This window comes from Pelodiscus sinensis, chromosome 5 (assembly GCF_049634645.1).
Source record: "Pelodiscus sinensis isolate JC-2024 chromosome 5, ASM4963464v1, whole genome shotgun sequence".
In the NCBI taxonomy this organism is placed as follows: Eukaryota; Metazoa; Chordata; order Testudines; family Trionychidae; genus Pelodiscus; species Pelodiscus sinensis.
The window spans coordinates 72,362,938-72,380,841 of NC_134715.1; the positions used below are offsets into that span (position 1 = coordinate 72,362,938).

At 37.0% G+C, this 17,904-nt stretch overlaps 2 long non-coding RNA genes across 3 annotated transcripts; one reads left to right on the top strand and one right to left on the bottom strand.

Moving 5' to 3' along the window:
- Positions 1-292: 292 nt before the first annotated feature.
- Positions 293-13,316, bottom strand: LOC142829450 (uncharacterized). Of its 2 annotated transcripts, none has more exons than XR_012903866.1 (3): positions 13,256-13,316; positions 3,380-3,471; positions 293-660 (listed from the first exon to the last, which is right to left on the bottom strand). It is a non-coding gene; the product is annotated as an uncharacterized LOC142829450 (long non-coding RNA). The 2 variants fall into 2 exon arrangements; XR_012903865.1 differs by lacking the exon at positions 13,256-13,316 and adding an exon at positions 9,451-9,549.
- Positions 13,317-13,584: 268 nt separating this feature from the next.
- LOC142829451 (uncharacterized) lies at positions 13,585-17,489 on the top strand. Its single transcript, XR_012903867.1, has 2 exons — positions 13,585-13,983; positions 15,919-17,489. It is a non-coding gene; the product is annotated as an uncharacterized LOC142829451 (long non-coding RNA).
- Positions 17,490-17,904: the final 415 nt, after the last annotated feature.

The window sequence follows — 17,904 nt, forward strand, 5'->3', positions numbered from 1 at the left end:
TCCTTAAGAAGTTTACATTCTGAGCTAAATGCAGGCAATCTCCTCACTGATGCCAGACCTGGCACAAAGGTATTTCAGTGTTGAGTACCTCCATCTCCTATTCACGTCACATGAACCCTTGAGTTCTCAGTTTCTTCAAAAAAATCAGGTTGTATGGTTTTGCTTTAAGTGAAAGATTGATAAAAATATGCCACAGCCTTGAAACTGACAGTTAGGATATGTGTTTGGCATGTACTTCTTTATTAGCTGTTGCTAAAATATTTTCTGATTTTATTCACAGTTAGACTTATTATTTGTTTTGCCAACTGTTATACAATCCTATTTAGTTAGGGAGGCATTGAACTTCAATTGTAGTTTATTTCTTACATAATACTTAATTATAAAGCCTGAAAGTTTTATTTTATATAATATAAATTTGAGGTTTACCATGGAAATTTTATTCTGATTAATCTCAAATTAGACATAATTGAATATAACATGCCAGTAAAAAGATAATACTGAGAAAATTAATGTGAGTTGGGCCCAGAGTCAAGGAGGAGGTTGGGTTGGATTGCCTTTGGGAGTTTGCAGTGTTTTTGTTGATCCCAAACTTTCCACCACCATGAAAGCCCATCTCTTTAACACCAGTGTCCTTCTGGTAATGCTGTACGGCTGCGAAACCTGGAACAAAATGTTTACAGAAGAATGAAAGCTGAAAACTACCCAAAGAGCAATGGAAAGATGCATGGTCGGTGTAAATAGGTTACAGCACGTTACTACTTATGATTTGTGTGCAAGAAGCGGTGTCAACGATATCATTCAAGTTATGTATGATTGGAAAAGGAGATGGGCTGGCTGTAACGAGACAGAGACAACATACAGACAGTACATATACTCCATTAGTATCCATGAAATGTAAAAAGAACAAGAGGAAGGCTTTCAGCATGTTGGGTGGAACCTTTATGGAGGATTCATGGAAGGACATGGACAAGAATCGCCCAACACAGGACGGCGTGGGAAAGTTGCAATATGCATTGGTGGTGAGACTATCCATATCGATGAAATCATGGCTCTTCCAAGTAGGTATGTTTCAGCAGTTTTTATATGCTACTTTGTGGTGTCAGATGTTAAATATGGCAATAATCAAAAATAGGAAATTTAGAAAAGCAGCTAGGGGGACATTTTAACTGAATTACAATATATTTCTAGAGAAGATGTAGATGGAAACTACAAATTTTTAGTCAATTGTTGAAAGCCCTTACAATATCCCCCTTTAATTGTAGTGCTTTGAATGATGCCATCTACCATTCAGTGAGATAGTCATTTGACAAACAGGCTTCCAATGAATAGTTACATTTTTGTGAACTGCCAAGAGAGGGTTTACTGCAGAAGTAAACATGGTTCCTGCTCCAATGAACGTAAAACCTTAGGACTATATAAAGCTTTTCAGATCCCCTCCCACACAGAATTGCCCCTGACTTTGCAGAAAAAGAGTGAGATATATCTATGCCACCATTCCCCTTGTACTCAGACCTTATGAAAGTAGCTCTACAAGGACAAGAATCCATGTGCATGAGAACACACATCATATTTATCCCCCTTGTCCCTGACAACGCTGTGGCTCCAATACTTACAAAGTTATTACAGCCAGCAAGTCAGATCCTCCAGTGTGTTAAGGCTGATGTGTGCACAAAACAGCCATAAAGCTGACACAAATGGCCACTTGAGGTTGGCCGCAGTTCAGGAGCCCGAGGCTTTATTAACTTTCCTATGGAATCAGGTGCATGCTGTGGATTTCCACATCAGGGTATTTTCCAGGGGCAGCTGCAGGTGCCTCGAGCTGCCTTAACTGTGCAGGTAAACATTTGTTCCCTATGGTGAGTGAAAGTCTGTTGTCTAGCTCAATGTTTCTTCACTTACGAGATATATTTTCTCAAAAAAGAAAAACAATCCAAAAAGCTAAAGTAGATAAAAAAAAAGACTCACAAGCCAATGCAGACATGAAATTAGTTTTAGGAAACAGCTTTAAGTCCATACTGAGTTCATGGTCTCAAAACCGCACCACACGTCAGTGGGAGACAGGACAGGTCTCATATGTCTGTCACAGGAACATTATGTTCTAATGTTAAAACTGTTTGGTCAGTCTACATTATCATGTTTCTATCTCCTGAGAGAGGGAAGTTCTTTCACTAAACGCTTATGATAGATCCTTTTCTTCATTTTCAAGTCAATAGTACAGCCTTGATTTCCTAGTCCCTTCCAGTCCAAAATGGTACCTTTGGTATCAGCACATCCATTAGCTTCAAAAATATAAATTTCTGGTCAGCTTAATTGTGGAAAATTTGTTTTCTCCTATGTTGTGTTGATTGTGAATTAAGTGGATACATTTGGGTACACTAAAAAGAAGGAACTTAATAGGCAAGCATCAGAAAGGTAAAGTTTATGATACTGTATGTTTTTATTTATTTTACTGTGAGCTTGCTAGCTAGAAGAATACTTTATTGTACATCTCGCCTACTTCTACAAAATGACAGATTTTGCCCTTTTTATAGCACAGTACATTTTGCATTAATTGACAGGATTTAATATAAAATTTAAACTGTAGTATTCAAGTAGTTTTTAGGTATATAATCTATTGAATTCACTGAGTAACCAGTTTTAATTAAAATGCTGTCAAAAATCTTCATAATAACTTGACTGCTGCTTTATATTATTCAACAGTAACATGTGAAAGAAACATACTTTCCTTTATAATTCTAATGAGGTAGTATTTTAAATTAGTATATTATTTAAATGTGTAAATTGCAAATTGACAACATCTGGCACTTTAATGAAGGATGATATGACATTGATTATAAGATCAAGGTTATAGAGTTTGATGACGACTGTTCTTCATACAGTATAAAAATAGCAGCGATTAATCCAAAACTGCAAATTACTACACTTCGATGCCCTTTGAACTTTGAAATGGGAAAACTCATAGTATATACTTAATTGGTGCACAGCAGTAACTTTGAAATGAATTAAGATAGAAAATATACCAAAAATTGTAACTGTATACAGCATTTGATGATCTGCTCACACAGCTGTACCTTTACTTTATATGCAAAATTAGTATAAACTTTTTAAAAAGAAATGATTGGCCACAAGCACAAATTTCCATTTTTCTCCATCATTAGGATTCACAGAAAGTCTTCCTGATAAATTTAGTTTGTTATGAGCTAATTATATTAACATTGGCATAAATTAATATGCTTTATAAATAACACTGTGGGACTCAGAAGGGAGAGATTAGTAGTTTATTTTCAGATCCACACACATTTCTCTAGCTAAGCAAGAGTTCATATGTGACTGATTATGATGAGATTGAAAAATATAGTTGTATGACTACTTAAGTTACCTTTTTGTGAGTGTAGCTAGCTGGTAAAAATTTAGGATCAACTGAAGGTGGGAGGGAAAACAAACATTCCACATCCTGCTGTTGGTATTTACCTAGAGAAAAAACATAGCCATAGTTAAAAAAGCCCATCTAGTTATCTAAGGCTATTTTATGTGTTATAGGTTAGTTTACAAGGGAAATATAGAAATATAAATGTTACTGTTCTCATTAGGGTTACATTATTTGTTGTGCAAAGTGTTTAATAGGATGTTATCCCCCCCCCCGATAATTATATACAAGAGTATATCTTATCAACTGTTTAAAAATACCTCATCTATTTAGCTACTTCAATTAAATGTAAATATTAAAAATTAATCCAAAGGTTATGGCAAATGCAGCAAATCAGCATGGTTACTTAAATATATACAGTAAATGATGTCACGCTGTTGCCAATCTATCCATGTAGTTGTGGAATTTCAAGAGTTTTGAAGTTTTTTTTCAATGTACTGCCTTTAAGTGCAATGGGGAAGTCAGATTAAACAAAAAGCAAAATGCAAGAAAGACAGACAAAGCAGTGGATGCAATTCACAAGTTTGAAAAACAGTTGTTGATAGATTCAGTTCCAATCAATTGTCATTAAAGATGGTTAAGAAATATAATTGAATAAAGTTTGGTCCTTAATTCAAGACATACTAGACAACCCAGTTTCATGTCATAGCTATCTTTATTGTAGGCTGCTCCACTGGTACCCTTGAGGTATGTGTTTGCTGTGGACAGGAAAATAATGTAACATGTAAAGGACATTGGGTAGAAAAATGGAAAGGTGAATGTAGGGACACAAAGGAAAGGCATGTGAGTGTAGAATGATGGGAAATCTAATTATGAACACTAACATTGTTATATCTGAAAGATGTATGGTAGTCAATAATTGGTATGGCACTGTATAACTGTTACATTGACATTATAAAATAAAATAAAAAATGAAATTAAGGGAGTTGCAAGGTTCCACAAACATAAATCCTACTACATTCTTTCCACTGCCAATATCTGAACTCAAATCATAACTCCAATATATACAGTAATAATTGGGGAAAATTTTACACATAATATTTGATAACATGTAACATTTGGCAAATTGATGTCTCAGAACCCTGCTTTTGAAAAGTAGGGTGGAAAATTAAATAGAAAAATAAAAGTCTCTGAAAAAATAAAAGAGCAGCTAAGAAAAGTATTGTGGAGTAAACAAAATAGAAAGCAAAACTCGATTGTGATTCACAAAACTGACAAACAATACTAAGAATTTAGTAACTACAAGCAACACAGGATCCATCATAGCCTTATTCCCAATTTGCTTATTTGGTACAGGGCACATTTATTCTGGAATTATTACTTCCATGTGTGGTGTTAAGTAGTAATAGCTATTCATCTTTGAAGAAACACCCCCACTTTAATGCATATTAAACAGTAGACAAGCTGTAAGAATAAGATGACACAAGAGGTTCAAATCCAGTTACAAAAATCTCTAACTCACTTTAAAAGCTCAATGGCTGCCACAACTCTAGCAAGTAATCTACTGGGGATGAAGTTTCTCACATTACAATAACTCCTCAAATATTAACTATATTACTCTGCATAGTGGTAGTGTTGTTTTGCAGAATGGTCACTATACTTGAGGTAAGCTAGGCTAGGCAAACTCAAGTGGATTAGCTCAAATGTTGCAGCAGGTCTATATGGACTCTCTGCTCAGAACCTATGCTACCAGCACTCCTAGCTATCTTCGAGACACCACTAACTTCCTGAGGAAACTATGGTGCATCAGTGATCTTCCTGAAAACACCATCCTGGCCAACATGGATATAGAAGCTCTCTACACCAATATTCCACACAATGATGCATTACAAGCTATCAGGAACAGTATCTCTGATGATGCCACTGCAGACCTGGTGGCTGAGCTGTGTGAATGTTCTCACCCACAACTATTTCCAATTTGGGGACAATGTATGCCTTCACATCAGTGGCACTTCTATGGATACCTACATGGCCCCACAGTGTGCCAATATACTTATGTCTCAGAAGAGTAGCTGTATTAGTCTGTAACTTTAAAAATAATGAGTAGTCCTGTGGCACCTTATAGACTAACAAATGCCTTAGCAACTTTCCTCTACTTGCACTATATTGATGACATCTTCATGTGGATCCATGGAAGGAGGCCCTTGAAGAATTCCACCAGGATTTCAACAATTTCCATCCCACCATCAATCTCAGCCTGGAATAATCCATCCTACAGAGAGATTTTCTGTACACCACGGTACAAATAAATGACGATCATATAGACACCATCATATGCCAGAGACCTATGGACCGCTATTCTTACCTACATGCCTTTAGCTTCCATCCAGGACAAATCACACAATCTGTTGTCTACAGAGACAAAAACCTACAAGATCTTCACTGGGGAAGTAAAGAAAGAGATTGACAGAGCCAGATGAGTACCCAGAAGTCACCTACTAAAGGACAGGACCAACAAGGAAAATAATAGAACACCACTGGTCATCACCTACAGCCCCCAGTAAAAAACCTCCAGCGCATCATTGAGAGTCTGCAATCTATCCTGGAAAATTATTCCTCACTCTCACAGATATTGGGAGATAGGCCAGTCCTCACCTACAGACAAGTTCTCAACCTGAAGCAAATAGCAGCAACCTCAAACTACACTACAGAAACGCTTACCCATGAACATACCCCCTACAACAAACTCTGTTGCCAACTCTGTCTACATATCTATACAAGCAACATCATCAGAGGACCTAACCACATAAACCACACCATCAGGGGCTTATCTACTGAACAGCATCCACACCACTAACATGATATATGCCCTCAAGTGTCAACAATGCCTCTCTGGTAAAACCAAACCAGACAGTCTCTGCAACAAAGGATAAAAGGACACAAATTAGACATCAAGAAAGGTAACACATATAAACCAGTAGAATACTTTAACATCCCTGGATACCAGTAGTTAATTTAAATGTAGCCATTCTTATATAAAAAATCTTCAAAACCAGATCAGAACTGCAATTTATTTGCAAATTTAATACAATCAAATTAGGACTAATAAGGATTTAGATTGGGTATCTCACTACTTGATAATTAACTCCCTTCATTTGTTATACATGTGTGTGCGTGTGTGTATGTGTATATACAACAGGAAGTAGTGCTAGTGAACCAGTATACTGCACAACAGCTTGACTGTGTATCATTGGAAATGCCACCTTTGGATGAGATGTAAAAAATGTGGTCCTTACTTGCCATTAAAGATTCTATCCACTTTTCAAAGGACTGTTAATCCAGGTTCTGGGCCAAATTCCAATGCAAGTAATTACATTCTGCCTAACTAAATTCCCCCTATAGTTTCAATTAGGAAAGTTGTTATTCACTCCATCTCCAAAAATTGTGTGGCGTAGTTAGTACAGAATATTTACTCGGTTTCTGCCCAGATGCTGACACATTTCATGGCAGAGTTTATCCCCATATTCAAATTTTCTAATAGGCTTTAAGTAAAGTATTCAAATTTAATTATGATTATTTTATTTTGCAGCATAGTTTTTTAATTGGAATAACTAAAAAATGGCTACAGTTCAAAGCTTGAAACCTTGCTTATAAATAGCCCTCAGTGATAAGGGCTTGCTTCATTAAGTGTGAAAGAAATTTGGTGCTGATTTAACAAAGTTATGACTGTTTGTTTGAAATTTGCATATTGAACACTTAGTGGAATATTTGCTCCAATTCTACAAATGCTTCTGCAAAAAAAACCTACTCTCCTGTTTAAATTTAAGCAAACACATAAATATTTGCATGATCAAGGCCTTAATGTGCTGCATGCGTTTTGTTGCGATGTACACAGTATTTAAAATAGGTGCAAGCAGCCTCTGGACATTGCCCAACTGGTAGCTCTTAGGAGATCTTCCTTTCCAGAGTGAGCAAGTTACCTTTACTTGTCTCTCCTCTTGCATGTTTTGTTTTGCTTTTCCTACTTACCCAACTCCTACCATATAGGAATGGAAGACCATAAATACAGTGAGAAAATAAGTGTATATCCCTAATATCCAAATGCTCTAATATCCTTTTAAGATCCCTTTCTACTTGTAATACTACCAGAAAGTGCACAACATCTCAACTCACTAGATATATATTAATTCATAATGACTTCCAGTGAGACTGAATTCTAGTAAAACTCATGTGCTGTATAACCATCTTCAGTAGAACACAAAAATTTGGGGATACAATAAATCAGCTTACACAACTTCTGTTGTTTCTGTCACTTGAATCATCTACTGGAGTATGAAAGAAGCATGCTTAAATAAATGTTAAATGTTGCCAAACTGAAAAGCAACTTCATTTATACTGATTTAAGACAATGATTTTTGTAAAAAAAAAAAAAAAACGCTCCATTTTTCATGTTGTCAACATTTGTTAATTGAAACAAACCTGAATCTAAAATGAAAATTAACAAAATGAACAATATAGGCACCAAGCTGTGTGGCAGTCAATCCCACTACTAAAATGATAGATAGATAGATAGATAGATAGATAGATAGATAGATAGATAGATAGATAGATAGATAGATAGATAGATAGATAGATAGATAGATAGATAGATAGATAGATAGCAAACTTGATTGGTTATGTGGAATTTCACATTTTAAAAAGCTCAACACATGAACCTAAAATACAGAAATAAAGTTCCTTGTGAGAATGATCATGTAACATTAAAACAAAAGCAAACAAAAAATACATGGCTACCCCAAATGTGATAATAGGTAATTATTGGGAAGAAAGACTCAAGACTCGTTGGATTAGTAAAATTACTTAGGAAAAAGCATTTACTCCTCTCAGCTTCCTTTACTTCAACTTCACCTACAATGCCCTTTACAACTATTGGATTTAAGTGTCTTATAAGAGTCACCAAATGAACTTGTCCATGTCTTGAACTACAGCTGAGTTCACTGAGTCTGGAAGCTCCACACCATTCTCTTGCTGTGATTTATGAACATTTCATGGAAAGGGTCCATCTTACTGAGGTTAGAAACAAACGTTTCAACACAGAGTAAGTTTCTGTATTGAAATATGTCATGACTAAATTTTCCATGTGGTGCTAGTTACAGAACTTAAATTGAGATTTACAACTTATTCCATTGACATTGCCCTGACCAGCGTCAAACTCTTTGCATTGTAATTATATCCCAACATTAGCAAATGTTACCACAGTACAGCAACAAATTTAGAGGGGTTTTTTTTTCAAACACTCTTTTTCCTTTTGTAGTAAATTAATTAATTAAATAAATAAAATCAACCAGAAGGTTCTAGGGATTTTAGCTTATTTCAAGTCATTTTCAAAATAGCTTATTTCAAAATTTGGCACTGACTACACAGCATTTATTTTGAAATAAATCGCTATTCTGAAGTATCCCTTACTCCTGATGGATTGAGGTTTACAGAGATGTCGGAATAGCAGGTCCATTATATTTTGAAATAAAGGGCACACTCAAAAGACACAGAATAGCTATTTTGGGATATCTCTGGTGTCCCGAAAAAGCACTGCAGTGTAAACGTAGCCTGAGTTGTAAGGTCATTGCCCTGAACTTCTGACTATTTCTTCCATTTCAGAGAACTATGGGTACGTCTAGACTACAGGCTTTTGTCGACAGAAGTTTTGTCGACAGATACTGTCGACAAAGCTTCTGTCGACAAAAAGCGTCTAGACTACATTCAGTTCTGTCGACAAAGCAACTTGCTTTGTCGACAAAACCCTGTAGTCTAGAAACAACCCTAGATGCAATAACACCTTCTGTTGACAGAACTCTGTCGACAAAAGGCATTATGCCTCGTAAAATGAGGTTTACCAGCGTTGACAGAACTGCTGAGTTCTGTTGACATTATGTCGACAGAACTCAGCGGTAATGTAGACGCAGGTATAGTTTTGTCGAAAAAAAGTCCACTTTTGTCGACAAAACTCTGTAGTCTAGACACACCCTATGAAACAAAAAATCACCTTAAAACATACTTTTAAATACAGTAAATATTTTGCATACCTTAAAAATGGAGGGAGGGGGACTTTCTGCTGAAACTTTCCAAATACTTCTTCAACCTAGTATTCCTCATAAAAGAATGTTATCTCTGGCCTGAGAACAGTTTCATCTGGAAGGAATTTCAGGAGAGTTGTTATAAAAGCTTAAATGTCTCAGCCAATATGAGAGAACTTTATACCAGTACTTCAATGTTGATAGTTGTTGCAGTTCTGGCAAAATAAATCATAATTGGCTTGTTTATCTAGCTAAGCTTTAAGTTGTGTGGAGACTGTGCCTTATCCATTCAGGTCAGACCATGATGCTGCCTGGGCTTTCCCTTTTTGGTCTTCCCAAAAATTTACCCAGCATCTCTACTGACACCCTTCTTGAGGTCTAGGTTATTAATAAAATGTCACAACTCAAGTGACAATATAAACCAACATAAGTTTCCCCCTTGCACGGCAGGATGGCATATCATTTTTTCCCAAAAAAACCAGACCATTCTGCTTTGTATTCTGCTTTTTAAAATATAAATATTTTCTGTTGCTCTTTTGCAGTTTTATGTGAACATTTTGAATGCATTCTGGAAAGATAATTATATGCAAACTATGGCACAGACTATACTGGAAACAGAAAATTGTACAGTCCAAAGTTGTTGCTCCATAGTCTCTGAAGAAGGCAATTTTCTTCAGTCTAAACATTCGCTTTCCATCTTTTTTCCTGCTTCTTATTTGTTTGATACAATTAAAAGTAATAGTAATTATGAAATTTTGTGTTGGGTCTCTGTCTCTAGGTTTCTCTCCAGCCATACCATAGAAGCTGTTCTCCTACATATAATTAATGACATCTCTTTTCTGTTAATGAGTAGGGAGAAAAGGAAACTTCATTCTTTTAAAACTCTGGGACCCTGTCATGAACTTGAGGGTTAGCCAGCAGCCTGAAGACTAAGGAGTTAACTGTACGTAAGCCAGGTAGCAGTCAGCCAATAAAAATGCAGATAGGGATTTCAAACTGAGACAAAGGAATTTTTAGGTTTTTCCCTCCTTTGTCTCTGGGCAGTTTCTCTCCAGATACTGAGGGAGACAGACATGTCTCTCTCTCTCCAAGAAAAGACTCTTCATTATCTGTAAGTAGGGTAAAGTTTAGATAAATCCATTAGGTTTTATTGTTTTATGGTTTGAGAATGGGAATCGTATGTCTGTGCATTTAGGTTTTCCCCTACTTTGTAACTAAGCTTTTGGCCCATGGAAGGTCCCCCATGAGTATATTAATTGGTGACTTTCCCATCTAGTCATTATGCTTGTAACAGATGTATTGTGGTGATAAAACTTCTTTCTCTTTCTTTTTTATTAACCTGGAATTGGGTATTTTTTTTGTGTCCTGGTTTTGCTTTAGGGCTGAGATTTCCCAAGTGATCTCTTCCCTGGTTTTCTTACATTACTTGAGTGGTGGCAGCAGATTTTTATCCCCAAAATCTAGGTTTTTAAGATTTTTGGGGAGCTTTATACCAAAGCCTGGAAAGATAAGGGTACTTTTGTAAGCCCCCACATCTGACATTCGGCATGCCAGAGTGGGGATTTGGTCTTGACAGACCCCATCATAGCTACCACATATCTGTTTCCTCCTTATCAGTTTTATTTCTATATCACAAACTGCTTTTTCTCTGTTTTTTTGATTCTGGTGCTTTTTTTGAACTGTTACATTTTTGTTATGACTCAAAAGATTTTATTTTAGGTACTTTCCACTTTTTTATCTACATTTTCCATTATCATTTTTTCACTACCTTTAACCTCTCATTGCCACTTTTCAGTAGAAGTACATGTTGATTGATTAATTTCCCTAAGTGAAGGTATCGGCCAATAAAAATCAAAATTTCTTCATTAATAGGTATAATCAAGAAATATCAATAATTAAGTTCCAAATACATTCACAATGTAGTTTCAATATCTAATTTCCTTTGGTCAAGACTCCAGCACGGAGTCTGCTTATAAGCAGAGAATAGCCGGAGAACACGAAACTAAGAGCCTGCCAGGGTGTACATCAGCTCATCTAGACATTTGTCTAGTTTTACAACAGGCTACGTAACAAGTACTGGCAAAGTCAGTACAAACTAAAATGTTTCACCAAAGAATTAATGCCCACAAATCAGATGTCAGACATCTTCACAAAGAAAAAACAGTTGCCTTTCATGTCAACCTACCTGGACATAGTTTTAATAACCTTACTACATGCATCTTACGTCAAAGAAACTTTAACACCAGATTACAGAGGGAAACTTCAGAACTTTCTTTCATGCTTAAATTTGACACTTTACGAATGGGCCTTAACAAAGATGCTAATTACCTTAACCATTGCAAAGATAGCTTTCCCATTTATCACCTCTGATTAGCCATTCATTGACTCATAAAGAGCTATTCCCTCCCTCCCTCTCCCTTATCCCACCTTCTGTACTAAATCTGATTTGTCAGTTTAATAATGTATTCACTTTTTTCATTGTATTCCTTTGGTATATATGGTCATGCCAATTCTCTTCCAGAATATGATCTGAAGAAGTGGGTCAGGCCCATGAAAGCTTATCAGCTATTAAACCATCTTGTTAGTCTTTGAAGTGCTACATAGTCTGATCTTGCTAAAACAAAAGGAAAAACTAACACGGCTACCTCTCTATTACTATACAGGCAATGGCTTATTTATACTGATATAAATACTAACCACTGAAATGGAAATACAATATTAATATTACAATTGATGCATTCTATCATATGATAAAATCAGTATTTTTTAGTAATAGTGTGCTATGTCACTTTTGTATTTTTATACCTGTAAGCAAGTAGTTTAAAGTGAGATGAAATCTGAGCAGGGGGTACACAGGACAAATCCAATTCCTGAAAGGGGTAGAGTAATCTGGAAAGATCAAGAGCCACAGCCTTAGTCCATAAGCAGTCCCAATGGTTTCATTTGGGATAAGTGCAGAATGAGATACAATACAAGCTAAAATAGGCCTGCTTGAATGGAATTAGCCCAATCTTAAATGTATTCAATACCTCAAGATCCAGTGACTTTCTTTTTTGAACAAGTAGATGTCATAAAGAATATTTCATAACACTCCTACAGAGAATGAAATGGAGCAGCCAGCCTAGAAATTGATAACATATCAATTAATAAGAGGTTATTAAAAAGTATAATGTGAGATGATATCTGAAACATGTGGAGTGCCTTTTGGAATTCTACAGTTGATTAATAAGATTTTTTAATTAATATAATTCAGTATTAGCAATTTATGCTTTTGCATTAAGGAATGATCTGATTGATAATGGGTAAAATCAGCTTTCAGTTATATTGGTCTAGATCTGAAAGAATTCCATTGACTTGTCATTTTAATAAGAGTACGTCTTGTAGTATATGTGCATTTATAGATTTTGTTAATGATGCATAATGACGTTCACGGTGCATTTTAGTGCATAGAATTCTACACACATCAAATCAGTTTTCTCACTCTAAATCACAAGAGCTGGTTGTCAACACTGGTGTCCAAGTACTGGGTATGCAGTAAGCCTTAATGTCGATGCTGAATGGAGGAGGAGGAAGAGATGGAGGATGTATCTTCTCCCAGCAACACTATCCATAGTTTCATTTCTCCCAGATTCCAAAGGCTTAATGAACCTTCATCTCCTACCTTCCTCTAACCTTGTTTTTTATTAATAGTTCTTTGCAATTGCTGTACAAATGCTTCCTTAGCTGATAGTGTTGCAGACAAATTAATTGCAGTTCATCTAAGGACTTTTTAGACATGATTCTTACATACATTAAGGCCCCTTTAAATTCTTACTTCAAATGTGAATTATGCCATTTGTCTTTGGAGGGCCAAGAGGCTTGGCCCAGCACTTTCTTTCTTCAACATACAAATACTAAATCCCCTAGTCCCTCTCTCTCAGCTTTTTTTAATAACATTAGCAAGCTCCACACAAACACTCCCTCAGCTGTATTGATTGTAAACCAAACAAGTTTATTAACCAAACATAACACCACAGAATTTTAAAAAGGCTTTAGCTCCTTAGCATTATCTGGAGCCCAATTGAGAAGCAGCTCTATAAACAAGACCCTCAGCTGTATTGATTTTAAAGTAAACAAGAGTGTGGAATAGGGAGGAGAGCCAAGTGGAGGTGTGTAAGAGACAGCCAGATTACTGGGTCTTGTTGCACAAACTGCTTTTAGTATTGCTGTCCCTAACTAACCCCTGCTCACAGGAGAGTGGAATATGGGACATGTGAGGCTGTTGCTACCTCATTTGGAGAAACTCACTCTCTGGGTACTGATACGAAGACTATCCATGGTGCCACTGCCTCCCTCCCAGTCTCCGTTGGCAAGGGAAAGGGAAAACACACAGCTGCTGTTGCTGCTGATAGTATAGGGTAGGGTGCAAGTTGGAGGGAGGGAGGGCATTTCAAACAGCTCCTCCTGGAGCTCCTCAGCTGTGACATGGCAAGATTCTGTGTTCTCATGAGGGAGAGTACAGGCAACAAGTAGATGGATCCACTGGGGGAAAAGCATCAAATGGTATTCTTCCTCTCTCATTTGAAAGTAATCCATGTGGGGAATTGGGGAAGCTGATTGTTGGGACAGTCAGGATGTGGTTTTGCAAATCCTTCTTCTGCAGCTGTAGCAGGATCTAGTATTGCTGGGGAGAAGAATGGGTACAGGAGCAGCCAGGGGCCATAGAGGCAATATCTCCTTTCATGCTGTGAGTGGCTTCAATCTAGCCCTGTTGGATACACTAAGTGATAGCCTCTGAGATGGGTCAATTGTGGGACAAGTATTTCTTCATGTTGAGGAGGATGATATCCTGTTTCTTCAAGACTTTGGAGTGGAAGAGGACTACACTACTGAGGAAGTTGTAGGAGAGAGAGCCTTCTTCTCTCCTCACTCCAGATTAAAGAGGAGACTCGGCCGGGAAGATCTTGGTGGACAGGAACTGAGATCTCAGTTCCTAACCATTCATTGAGGGCTTTGGCAAACAACAGATTCAGGGAGCACATCCCATTTGCTAGGAGATATCTATAGGTGATGCTGAACCATCTCTGGAAATTTGGCTTCTTACACCTATAGATCTAGTCAAGAATTCAGTTGCCCAAAAGATATTCAGGATGTAGGAGTCCTGCCTTTTAGAGTAAACAGAATTTAGTGCTCTAGATGGGCTCCAGACTCTGTTGTCCATACCTAAGCATCAGATCATGAGTTGTGGTATCTCTGGCATACTGTGGGTCAGCTTACCTGGTCTGTCCATTTGGTATAAGCTAGTAGATTGTTGGCCTCATATAGAAATTTAATAGGGGGAGAGGCTCTGCAAAAGGTGGTACAGATGCAACAGGAACAAAATGGATTTGGGGAACCCTAAAGCCATAGAAATTCTTAAATTCTCTGCCAAGGATATGGAGTTGTGAGATGAACTCCATTGTATTTAAGGGAGCTTTCATTTTGGCCTGCTATGTTGTTTTCATTATTAGTGAGCTGGTGCCTCAGGCAGCCATGAACAAGTTCAGGCATGTATTTGAATTATTAAATGCATGGTTATCACCAAATGCAGCATTGTTGTGCTTAACAGAGCAGCCTGAAAAAAGTAACTCTGCAGTGTTTTAAGAGTGTTGGGATTGATCCTACTTTGGGTCTCTTCCAGCCCTAGGATTCTATGATTCTAATGTGTGAATAAATGCCTGTGCCCTTTCCTAGTTATATGGAGTAATAGGGAAGGTAATTTTATGATCAGCTCTCTGACCTAATAAGAAAAGCTTTGGACTACCATACGCTGCACCAGGCTAACTTTGGTGCACATGCTTTCACATCCAGGGGTTTTGAATCATAGAAGATTCAGATTATTGGAAGCTGCAGATTGAAATGTTAATGGACTTGTGTCCACCTGAGAATAAAGCTTACTGGGCTAGGCACGAAGTGCAAATAACCCTTGTTGTTTCTGATTCATAGGGATATTAATCACATTGTATGCTGCATCTGATATTAAATATTGGACCAGGCAGCAGATGTGTACCCAGGATATGATGAACACAGAGGGCTTCCATGTATGTTACTTGCTGATACTTCTGGTGCTAGGTGTCCTGTGTGAATAGAGTCTAAAAGGACTAGCCACCAGAGGTAAATGAGACCTAGAATTGTATAGTTGCACCTTGTGCTCATGGGGTGAGGGAGGTACTTGAAGTCTTTGAGAAGTGAAGTTTCTTTCTCTCAGCCTTGTGGCCTCTGTCACTCCACTCCCTTGTGATGGGAGATGAAAAAGTTTCAGAAATAAACTGAGTCTATGGGGTAGATCAGGGTATACCCTCAGCTATTGTTTGGCTCATGGACAAAGCCCTGTAATCCACAATTAAATGCTTGACACATAAAAGGTTGGGTGAGCAATTACTGTATAATTACTGAAGTTGCAATCTGCTTTTTAAACTTGATGTGTCCATCAGTCATTCACCTGCTTGTTTTCTATAGGTATGGGAAGAAAGATCCTTTCACGGAGCAATGTGCTGTCCAGTACTGGCTCTATCTATTTTGGTTCTCATCATAGATTTGTAGGTGTTAACACATCTATTAATTAAATCAAACATGATTGTCCTGTTTAAATCAATGTTTCATCACCATATCTGAAGCTATGGATATTGCTACTTACCTGTACCTCAGATGTGTGTGTTCTAGGGGTAACAACAACAAGGAGGTTTACATCTATTCTAGCCAATCTGTGTTTGATGGTCTCACTCTTAACAATGGCCCATGGAAGAATCTCATTCTACCCAGACATATCTTCCTGTGGATGCCTTCTTATGGACATGGACTATTGCTAACCCTATGAGTCATTGACTCATTTGAAGACATGTGATGTGCTCATTTGACTCTGGATACCATCTTGTTCCAGTGACTTTCGACAAACTGGGCTACGCTTTGTTTGAAAGAGAATTTCCAGGTACACAGAAAAGAGTATAAAAGATCCCTGGAATTACTCTATTTTGCCTCTTTTCTGTTCTGATTCTCTGGATTATGGACTTACAACGAAAGGAGCATCTTGAACTATGGACTGAGGACCTTCTACATTTTTGGAATTTACCAGAGACACTTTACAAGGTACCTATCTATAACATTACTACTACAAACCTGATAAAAGGACATTGCAATTATTATAGGTATGTGATCTTTTAACCATTCTAACACTCTTTTTTTAATTAATACATTTTAGATTTTAGTTACTAAAGGATTGGCAGCAGAATGATTATTCAGTAAGATCTGAGTTATATATTGACCTGGCTAAGTGGCACATCTCCTGAGACTGGAAGGACTCATATTTAATTAAATTGGTTTTTCAGTAACTACTCATTGTAGACTCCAGTCACTGCTGAAAAAGACTTCATTTTTGACTTCTTGTTAACAAGTGTGGTGTGACCGAAGTTCACTTTTGTTACTGCCTTGGTATGTCTAATAACCACCATTTTGGAGAGAGTCTGCCCTATTTCTCAGCAATTTGGCAGTCTGGCATTCTCTGCTTTGACACACCAAAGCACAATGACATATGGTCAGTGTTTGAGGCACTCCCATGAGAGATCCATATTTAAATGGTAGGTGCCTAAATAATTATGTGGATTCCACTTGTCAGGAGGTGCTTAGGTATTGGGTACTGCAACACCAAAGGACTTTTGTGATCTGTTCTCAACTGCTTGTTACTACAGGGAATGTGGATTTGAAATGCTCTCAAAGACTCTTTCTCTTCATGTCTTCACATTTCCAGCTCCTGGCAATCTTAATCTTCTCTATCAGTGTAAGGTAGCTATCAGAGTCATGGAGCTGTCACAACTGAATGTGGACTACATAAAGCAGATGAGAAAAATAATCTCAGCACTACCAAGCGTTAAAACATAAAAAACAACCCCAGTACCCAGAGAACTGCTCATCATTAATCCACGGAGTTAAAAAAAAACGTTTAATGAATATATCTTAAAAGCAAATGGAGACTACCTGTTTTGCCATACCGTTTATATGAATGCTATGATATAAAATAAAGTTGCATGTGTGTGTGTGTGTGTGTGTGTGTGTGTGTGTTTATATCTAGTGAAAAAGATAATATAACTACAAATTCAAGGCATCATTCTCAGGATGTAAATTGACATTTTTTCAATGGAAGTTAATAGTATTATAACAATTTATTGAAGCTGGAGAGCTGGCCCACAAGATCCAATTACATTGTCACCGGTATATAAACATAAAGGATAAACTCTAATATTTGTACAGCTAGTTTTCTAAATGCAAACTTCTTAAGGGCTTTTTTTAAAAAGTATCTTTAATTAGCTATAAGTTTGTAAGAGCTTTGAAGAGATAAAACATTCTGTGTCCTTACTTCAGAATGACCTGAAAGTGTGAAGAAATAAATTCTGTGTATTTTATAATGCTATTAGCATTTTAAGTAACTTATTCTCTACATGGGTAATTATA